Source organism: Hordeum vulgare, chromosome 6H (assembly GCF_904849725.1).
Source record: "Hordeum vulgare subsp. vulgare chromosome 6H, MorexV3_pseudomolecules_assembly, whole genome shotgun sequence".
NCBI lineage: Eukaryota > Viridiplantae > Streptophyta > Magnoliopsida > Poales > Poaceae > Hordeum > Hordeum vulgare.
Genome location: NC_058523.1, coordinates 497119229 through 497129991, shown reverse-complemented (window position 1 = coordinate 497129991; position 10763 = coordinate 497119229). Strand labels below are relative to the sequence as shown.

The 10763-nt window shown below is 43.8% G+C and overlaps 1 long non-coding RNA gene across 9 annotated transcripts; it reads left to right on the top strand.

Moving 5' to 3' along the window:
• Positions 1-712: 712 nt before the first annotated feature.
• Positions 713-7525, top strand: LOC123403604. 9 transcript variants are annotated; one of them, XR_006611506.1, is made up of 11 exons: positions 713-999; positions 1067-1402; positions 1520-1602; positions 1693-1850; positions 2471-2588; positions 2943-3022; positions 4225-4324; positions 5808-5903; positions 6381-6473; positions 6740-6836; positions 6956-7525. It is a non-coding gene; the product is annotated as an uncharacterized LOC123403604 (long non-coding RNA). The 9 variants fall into 9 exon arrangements; XR_006611503.1 differs by lacking the exon at positions 5808-5903 and having other exon boundaries at positions 1067-1248; XR_006611502.1 differs by lacking the exon at positions 5808-5903.
• Positions 7526-10763: the final 3238 nt, after the last annotated feature.

The window sequence follows — 10763 nt, the reverse complement described above, 5'->3', positions numbered from 1 at the left end:
AGTCCCCTTATTTTATCTGTTAAACGTTTAATAAAAATACTATCTAGGATGCAATCTTAATAAATAAGTCATAATTCGTCTTTCTTTCATACTGGTACTCATCCGGGTTGGGATTGAACACGTCAACAAAATCAGGATTAGAGATGAAATTGAAGGTCACTTGACTGATTATTTATACGTATTAAATCTACATGCAAGCCGTGTTAAAATAGAAGACTTGTGAAATTTTGAATTGCATTTTTGTAGGATAAGACAATCTTTATTTGTATCATAACTACAAATTTTCAGATTATAGACCATTTTTTATAAATTAAGAGTGTGTGATATTTCTTTCTCCCGTTGCAACGCATGCGTCCTTTTTGAGTATACGACAAATCGAGAATCGAGAAACAAGATTCCCGCGGGAGACCCAGCCTCCTCAGCGATTTGGGATTCCCGACCGTTGGATCTTGGGCTTGGAGGGATCTCGGCCGTCGGATCGCCCGAAAGCTCTTTCTCACTCAGCTGCTTCCAACTGCCGGTCGCTGGCGTGTGGGGCCTTTCTCTGGTCGGGCCCGCGTGTCATTTGTCGTGGCTGGATTGTGTCGCGTGCGTCGCGACGCCTCGCGAGGGAGCGTGCCACCGCCGAAAATCCCTTGCCCCGCCGAGGGCATTTCCGTGTTTTCACATGCAGGTATATATAGGCCACATCTCCCGTGGAGACCTAGCCGCCACCGCCGACTCCTGCACTCGCACCTCCTCCACCCCTGCTCTTCCTCACGCACCCGTGCCGCCCCCGCTGTCGCGCCGCCGCCACCACCTCCCCACCAACGGCGCCCCTCCGACGACCAGATCTTATCCCTCGCCCGTCGCCGTGCCCCCATCTCCGGTGACCAGATCTTCTCCCTTGCCCGTCGTCGTGCCCCCTCAAGCACGTCACGGTCTTCCTCGTGCCCGTGTACATCCGTGAAGAAGACGAACCGAGATGCGCCGCCTCAGATCCACCATGTGAAGGCAGCGGTGAGCCTTATCTCCACTTCCCCATTTCCTCTCTCTGTGTGTGTTCATTCGCTCGAGATTCATGCAGGGATTTGTTTGTTTGCGGGGGGATGGATCATGGATCCCAAGGGGAGAGGTGTAGTCCTCCAGAGCTGCTGGATCGTTCACGCGGGGAAGTGGTTCAACGATGTGTCCCGTGGAGCCGCTGGATCTGGTGCTCAACAATGTCTCGCGCGTCACCGTCGGGGACGCTGCGCTTCCCTGTCGGAGGTTGATCTCGCCTCGGCCACTAAGGCCCTGTTCGGTAATCGACTGGCTCCCAGAATCTACGGAGCTGGAAAACCGAGCTCTCGTATTTTCAACTGTAGCTCCGTCAGCTCCGCTCCCGGAGCTGCGGAGCAGAGCGTCTCCGAACAGGCACTAAGTTATCCTCTGAGAAACACATAATGTATCCTTTAAGCACAGATTGTGGGGACGACGAGTGCCTCAGGGTGAGATTCGCTTCTTGCCTTCAATCTCATTGTCTTGCCTTTCCTTTCAGGTCGCAACAGTCTTGGAGCCGTGGACGCAGTCCAGGTCGCTGTCAAATTCAAGTTCCAAGAGGCTTTTGTGCTGGGGCTGCAGGTTCATGTTTTTTTTGGAAAAACCTTGTTTGTTTCCTATATAGGTGATGCACGTGAGCTGATTTGGGCCTTTTCATCTTGGTCTGTGCAGAATTGGAGCCTTTCAAGGATTCGACGGTTCATATTAGGTGAGTGTGAATTGGTAGCATCTCTCTCACGTCAATTTGGTAGCAGCCTTTGGATGTCAGGTGGCGGCCATGGCGCTCGTAGATACGCTGACGCTCTAAGGAGGCAAAACTCCAGTTTTGGGTAATTGCAAACAATGAAACTCCATTCTTGGGTAATTACAAACAAGAGACACTTTTAGACGGCAGAGACTTCTGCCCTGCTTCTCTCCCGGCGAACCTCCTGATAAATGAAATATGATATTTGATTATATACTCTGGCCTGTTTACGTAAAATAGTTGGTGAATGCCATATTAGGGTGCATTAATCATTGGAGTGTTAGGATAAAACTGAAAAAATGAAAGCATCGATAGTCTATCTTAATGGTAATTGCACTATCTGTTTAGTGGAGTAAACATATTCAGGTTGCACAAGCATACCAGTGAGGGAGGGGTCTGCTTAACTGTTCTTACAGATGCAAGATAAAAATACTTCCATATTAGTATTTGTTTTCTCTTCAAAATATTCGGAGGCCCTTAAATAATGGCTGATGGTACTTATCTTTGATAAGGTCAATAGTAAATTAGCAAGTCAAGCCGTCAAGTTGCTTTAAGAATTGCACTTTCTACTTTCATGGAGAATATCGATGCAACCTCAAATTAAGTATAATAATCTTGGCTAATTGAAAAGGGTGTTGAATTTTGAGTGTTATGCGGAATTAGCTGAATCACGTCATATGTATTGATCTGTACATGAATCTTCAGGGGCTTACACCATCGCCGTTCCTCGGGACTCGGAAGGAGCGTCGTCCATAGACGAAAGAGGAGGTTGAGATCTATGGCGCCTGCTGCAGCGACCACGAGTACCACATCAAAAAGAAAGGTACTACTGCATCAACTCAGGCTGCCCTGAACAACCGTTACATAATGTTGTGTTGTTACGACATGTGAATTTAATTGGTACCGGTGATCAATAAGCTAAGCCAGCCATGAGTGTTGTGGCAAGAGAGTTTCAGATTTTTTGGTAGATGCAAGGGAGAGCTCACATGCTTTGTTTTCTATGGAGTAACATCCTTTCAGAATTCAATGAATGTCATTTTTTTGATCATTTTCTATGTGCAAATTTACTTTTACCCTGTTTGTAAGCCATGCAAATTTCTTATGCAGTACTTTGTTGGAAGATGGATTTGTATTACTAATGTTGAGCTGGGTATTACATTTTCTTTCAAGGGAACAGACCAAACCAAGCTGCAATTTCACCTGTAAACTGCTACCCTGCTCCTCTCCCGGCAAGGCACATCTACCTCTCATGTGAAGGTAAGGCCGTCTTTGCCTCTTCCTTCAGCTTTTCCTCTGTTTTTTGTTACACGACTTTGTGGTGCTTGGTGCATACATCATTCCCTCCTGTCAATTGATTGAACAACTCCGCTTCATGTGATTGTGTTATCAAACTCCTTTTTGTGTATGTAGAAAAACAAAGGAAACTCCAGTTTTGGGTAATTGCAAACAATGAAACTCCATTTTTGTGTAATTAAAAACAAGATATTTTTCTTTGTTTTTCTTGTTTTGTTTGTTATTTTGGGTACTGTTATTTCTTTTCTTTTGAATGGTTCCCAATCTGAGTATGTGTACATATTCAGCTAAGTTTAATCATGCACTTCATAATTGATTGACACGCCAGAAAGGTTAACTATTGATCGTGCATATTAGGAAGGTTTGTATTTTTTGCACCTTGTTGTTTTTTGCATTAGATATGCCCCCTCTAGATATATATGCTATTAAGTAAAACTATGGCAAACAGAAAATGGATGAGACTCTTGTTTCAGAATATCATGAGCAAGAGACCAAGCAAGAGATGACACAATTTTTTGGTTGCTACTTAATCAACGGTCTTAGAGTAAATAATTGATTAATGCTTGCCAGTTGAAATCTGCAACCTTTCGTAAAAGCAGTGTAACTTCATTACATTTTTTCTAGCCACATATAGTTACATTTTTACCTTTACTTGGTGTATGAACTATATGATGATATACTATATTTACTTTACATCAGGGCACATGTTTGGCATTAGCAATGGTATTTTGTTGTGTCATTTCTTCAACCTGGCACCTCCGCGAGCAATGTCGTTCTTTCCATGTGGATATACTGAGGATCCTCTCTGTCCCCTGAACTACTTCAAATATTGGATAATTCAGCGAAAGAATTCTTCACAAAGATAAAATTTTGTTATATACAATAGGATATTAATTATGTAGGTATATATGTCATACCGTCCTGTATACAATGTGGAGCTTTTTTCAACTTCACCTTACAATTATGAAGCTCATTTTACTTTGAATTAAAATTGTGTAGTTGGAAAAGATGGTTATTGTAGCTTATATAATTCCCAATATTGCTACACTATTAGTTTCTCTGTTATGTGATGATTTCCATATTTCTATTACACGATTTATCTTCGCATTCCGGCTTGCTTTGTGTGTTGTATATAACTGTCAGCTTTGTTTACTTTTGTTTATTAGGTTTCTTAGGGTCATTGTCCATTATTGGGTCATTGTCCATCACTGCTGCCACTGCTCCTTTGGTTCTTGGTCATTGCTCTCACAAACGTCTCCTCCCGAGGTAGTTTTCTTCTGCCTTTGTTATTATGTGAGCTTCCATTGTTTTTACATTGTATGCTACATTTGTTGTTCCATTTGCTTGTATAATCTGTCTTTGATTCATCTTCCACTACTGCTGCCGCTTCTCCTTTGGTTCTTTGTCACATTTGAGGTGTCATTGTTTTTACACAATAGTGAGGGCCTTTGGATAGTCCTTTGGTTATTTGTCACATTTGAGACGTGAACATGCATTATCTACAACTAGCAAAAGGGCCCGTGTGTTGCATCGGAAGAAAAAAATGCTACACGCTCTTAATTTATAAAAAATGATGTATAATCTGAGAATTTTGAGTTACAACACAAACAAAGATGAACTTACCCTACAAAAGTACAATTCAAGATTTCCACTGGCCAAATGCCGCATGGGAGCATAAAATAGATTCAAAATCCAGCAACCACTCTGTATGCATATCTGGCCGATGTTGTGTACGCCGGAAGTCATTGTGCTCGCGTGCATACTGTGGTACATGAGTGAAAGAAATCAAGATGAACTAATCCAGAGGCCATTGGGCCAAAAAAAAATTGTTCACGGTCTAGTTAGTGATATACAATCTGACAACCTATCATAGATAGTTGACCTCTTCCACAAATAATCCATTTCATCTTCTCTTTCCAGTTCCTACCGCTTGATTTGAATCAGCCTGATAGAAGAAAGAAGAAAAGATAAATAAAAATAGGAAAACAATTAAAAAAACTGCTTTGATTTGAATCAGCCTTATAGAAGAAAAGAAGAAAAGGTAAACAAAAAAAGAAAAAAATAAACGAAAATGGCTTGATTTGAATCAGCCTGATAGAAGAAAAGAAGAAAAGGTAAACAAAAAAAAGGAAAAAAAAATGCTAGGACAATATTCGAACCCAGGTCTCTCGAGAAGAAGGAGAGCGCTCGAGCCAGTATGCTAGGAGAACTTAGGTGCCAAAGTGCGGTTCAACACCTTATAAACCAATACATAGTGGAGCGATTTGTAATAAACAACGAACCGTTTTCTTTTGACTTATGGGTGGCATAGTGGGTAATTTTAAGCAACTTTAGGGGTAATGTTTATGACATACGACAGAAGCATTATTTGCTTTATTAGTAGGTAAAGATTGGTGCTTCGTGCAGTAAGCACACTCCCACCAGTGGAAAGTAATATGTGTTTAGTCTTTGTCTCAAGTGATTTGCACACAGCTCATCAATTTAGCTTTAAAAATGAAATGGGTTGCTCCTCTCATTTCTAGATAGATACACATGAACACATTTCTATTTTAGCCTTGCATGTAGTTTCAGAATGAATTGTTTGCTTATCAAAAATATTAAGTTGAGTTGTTAATCAGAAGGATAAACAAAATGCACCTGCCATTGATAATTAATGGCTACATCGTTGGTTATTGAAATCTACAATGCAACTTCTCAAATGCTACACCACAACGAAGCTGGTCACTGAATTCTGCTTGCCGTGCTATAGCGACGGGCGCCACCTCCTCGGCTTTGCCAGGGACCTCCTGCCCTGCGCTTACATGCTGCTCCTGGTCGTCATATCCGTTGGTGGGTTAGTAGATTGGTAGGTGGTTCATTTGTATTTTGTCAAAATTCATTGGCAATGTGAGTGGTTATCTGCTTAGTTATTTCTGGGTACATGTCCACTAGATAGGTTCTGTTTCTTGGTACTCTAGAACTGGAACATATGTTGTGTTAGATTTACACTTGATTTAGGTCCACTAGATAGGTTCTGTCCCTGACCACTAGATAGGTTCTGCTTAGTTATTTCTGGGTACATGTCCACTAGATAGGTTATGTCCCTGACCATAAATGGTTGTAACAAATGTTTAGATTTAGGGTCGTTAACCATAGAGATGCATGTTAGTTATACGAGCGCATAACTGCTAGCAAGTGTCACTCGATGATGGCTACGAGCTGTGTACACTCAGATACCATTGTTTTGCTCCAGTGGTATCTTTTTATAAATAAAAAAGTAAACAATCTGTGCCATCTTTTAATCATGTGTAGTTTACCTAATTGTTTGTTTTGGTTTCCCAAGGTTTATAGGGACTAAATCTTCTGTACACACCAAAAAAAGAAGTGAACGGGAAGAAATGGACCAAAAAAAAAAATTGAAGCCTGGATGTGGAAGGTAACCTTGATGTTTACATAAATGGATTATATGAATCTGCGTAGAGCTAAATCATAATTGGGTAGAGATTCTGACCAGAAGTTATTATCTATAACATATTTGTATGAATTTATGTTTTGCTTCTTCTATCTTTGATTATGACTTTTACAAAGTAGGACTTGGAGTATCATAAATTAGGGGGCTAGAGAAATCGGTCTTAAGCCTCTGATACCCTAAATTTTTTAATGGATTCTCCTATTATTATTTTCTTACAGTTACATTTTCAGTGTTGGCATCTCTACCAAGCTGCGCAAGCAGATAGGTGCGCATGTGTGGCTTGTGGACGAAGCCAATGTCTAAAATGCCGAATCTCCCAATAAAGTGGTACTGTATATCTTAAGTTCACCCGGCATCCTCTATGTGAACCAGAATTCAACTACTAAACACATCCAGTTAGTCGAAATTAATTTTGAATCTCTGCTATTTCTCTCTCTGTTGTATAGATGCAGGATGACCATATTGTGAACTAAGCAGCAAAATGAGGCCAAGAACCCGATTGCGTCGTTGCTGGTTGGACAAATCCCTGGTGAGCAGGTTGTTTGCAACACTTGAGACAATCAACAAATCCCTGGTGAGCAGGTTGTTTGCAACACTTGAGACAATCAAGAAGCTACGCAATTGTCGTACTGTGCAGTCAGATGTATGAATTCTTATTCAAATCAAATCAGAACTGCAACAACTGCTCGACACCTAAGAGGAACAGATGGCACAAGCGAGTTATGAAAGCAGCACTTGCAGGCATTGACGAGTTGACACAAAGACCTACATTGGCTTGAAGTCAGAGCAAGGCCTTCAGACTATGAAAGACAGTTTCTGATAACCATCTATTGATGTCTCATAATCATTATGCGTATGTACTTGCTGAATATGTTGTGTCGCGTTTCTATTAGACTACGTTATGCCTAAGTCTTTAGATATCTATGTGAAGTGTGAAGTTTATCGACAAGACATTTGAATGGTAGTTATGTATCCATAGTTGTATTTATTTTATTATGTTCTTGCTTTTATTACAATCTCTCTCTTATGTTTGCTCACTTTTGTGGTCTTGTGAACGTGCTGAATTTGATGCTGCCTTATTCATTTATATGTTGATATTGCTATGTATTTCTTCTATTGTAATTAACTCTTTTTTCTTCATTTTATGGTAAACATGAGTTCTTACTAACTTATCATTACCTACTTAATCAAGCGTTGGGACTCTCATGCTAAGATGCGATCCTGATCTATTTTATACTACTTTGAGGACAACTAGAATCAAGCATAGCATATTGTTCTCCCTCTATGTACGCATCAGTGCATTGTTTTTACTTTACTTCTCACTTGCAGAGAGAATAAAAGAAATGACTATACCACTTCAATGAAAACTAGAATAATACATACATTAGGTCTCACATGCTTTACATATGCTAGAGATTTAGAGCATCTCCAACTGTGCCCCCAACAACCCCCCCTGGCGAAAAAATGGCTCAGTTGCACGGCCGAATCTAGCACGCCGGGAGTCGCAAGGGGGTGCCGGCGGAAACATTTTTGGCGCGAAAAGACTATGGGGCCACCAAGTCAACGACTCGCGCACGCGGTCGTCGTCCTCATCGCCTCATTTTTCACGGGAATCAATACGAAGGTTACGTGGTTGGTCAGTCTTCCATTGATTCACAGGCGGCACAGTGAAGGCGCGGTGAGGCACGTCCCGTCAGTTCCTACCATGTGTTCACATGCGCCGCTCCACGTGCTCACTCGCTCGTGGCTATATAAGGCACCCTCTCCCCGCCGGTGACCACACACCTCTCTCGCCAGAATCTCACCGTCGATGCCCTCTCCCCTCCTCTTTCATCGCCGTTGCCTCCTCTCCCTCTTTCTCCCTAAAAATGGACGAACGCTTCCCGACGACGGAGCGACAGCCAATGGCTTCGGCCGCCGTCACCTCCACGACGACGAGGCCCGCCTTCTCTACAAGGCGTACTACCCGGCACCACGGGACATGAGGGTGTCGGGATCGTGGAGGCTGAGTGCCGACGGAGTACCGGTGCCACCTCCGCCTCTGGAGCTGACCGACGGGCAGAGATCGCGCGCGTCCGGTCGTCACTGTCGGAGAGCTCGCGCAACTTGTCGAGGTACACCCCCGACCGCAACACGCTCTGGACGGCGTACTTCGAACGCCGGAACTCCGACCAGCTCGCCGCTACCAACGGGGTCGAACCACGCGGCCGCGACAAGTCCGAGGGGTGCCGCCAATAGTGGGGCATCCCCGGCCGCACATAGGAGGACATCCTCGAGCACATCGAGGGCGGCAACTCGTCGCGGTACGAGTACCCACCGCCACCCGCCTTCTCTCGCTGTCGCGACAACTCTTGGACGTCGAGGCGGATGAAGACGACGTTGTCCTCCTTGTCCGGCTCCCGCTCCCGCTCCTCCGGGTCACCACGGTCTTCCCCGTCAAGCCGGAGTCGTAGGAGACGCCGCTCAGGCGGCGCACACGCAACGGTTACATCGTCATCAACAAGCCCGACGCCTCCTCCAGCCTCGTCAAGCCAAAGACGGAGCCGGGACTCCTCCCCATCAAGCAGGAGCACCTGGCCATGGCTGCCGACGATGAGATCGCCTTCAAATGGGCACGGGACGGCTACGTTCGGGAGGAGATGGAGCGTCAGCGTCGCGCCTTTGAGAAGACCGCCGCCCGACGCTGCGACCGCGAGGAGGGCGGCATCGTCATCCTCGACGACAGCGATGAGGAGGCGATGGGGCCTTCCAACCCTGTTCGCCACGACGACCGAGTGCAGGGGTGCAGCAAGGGCGGCGGCGGAGCGCAGGACGACGACGGCTACGGCGATGGTGGTGACTACACCAATTTCTACAAAGCTTCTCAGCATGGCGGCGGCGACGTAGTTTAGTTATGTTTAGTTACGTTTTTTTACTTCACTTTTGTACAAATTTCAATGAAAAACTATGAACTTCCTTCGAATTTGAGTCGGTTTTGGTCGAATTTGGACTGAGTTTGTTTTTTTCAAAAAACAGTTGGGGCGATCTTTGAAGGACCGACTGGGAACCCAAGCCCTCCAGGCAGATTTTTTTTTCACCGGCGCGGCCCTAGGCGGCGCTATTTCATGCCCCTAGGGGCCGAACGGCTGGAGATGCTCTTAGGAAAAAATATGACCAGGCAGACTAAAAGTTCTAGAAAGTTGAAACATCACACTTCAATGGCTAGAAGTTTGCTATACATTATTTGTCTAGCTCAGTGTCATCATGTGAAAGGTCTTTGCTTTGCTCATTTTCCAGTAGTACGACCATTGTCATGGTTGTGCAGTATATCTAAATGAATTTCTAAGTTTACTAATTGCGTGAAAAAGCTGTAGCAAATGCAAACTGCATCATTGTGACATGCATGGGCAAGGATATAGTGTTGACATGCCATCTATTTTGCTTATACTAAGTTTATGTTAACATCCTTGCCCTGTCGACTTGCCAAGCAACGCTAAGCTCTATGTATCGGTATTTAAAATGCTATACTGTACCAGCATTTTCTTGATCTGTTGAAGATACGTGATACCAATGGCATTGTCTAGCCTCAACAAGTTGTTCATGGCATCTGGTGGAAAGGCTGATCCGGTACTAGAGCACACCGGTGTTCCCAAGCCGCCGATGTCGGACAACCTCATCACCGGCATCTCCAGACGCCTGTCGCTCATTGACGCCCTCACTTGGATGTGTGCGTGTGCAGGGTTCTCCATGATTAGAGGAACATGCAACACTTGCTCTGTTCAATGCAGAATAAAGACAGCAAAAAAAGAGGACTTCCACAGTTTCTGTACAAAATTATTCCGCAAAGTAGCTGCATGTGAAAATGATATATATCTAATGCCGTAGCCAGGTGTGTGACCTGAAACTGTGATCTGAATAATAGCTGCGCAATGACAGCACACTTGCTTTGTTAGATGCAGAGTTAATACTGCAAAAAGAAAGATCAGGCAGCAACCTTCGCAGCCAGGTTGAAATCGACTTTGTCATCAATTCAGCCGAAACAACCTCCTCGTTCCACCTTTTTATTATCACCAAAAGTACCAAAGCTTTGCAAGCAAGAGAGGCAGTTCAGAAGTCACATGAGAAGTCTGACATCCTAGCACTAACAGAAAATGTTTTGCTACTGGACATGGAAGAATAAATAATCAAAAGACTCATATTATCACAAAATTGACAAATTCTATCTCTTTGTTATCCTCTCTTGTTCAATTTTTATTTGGCCAAAATGTTTTTGTA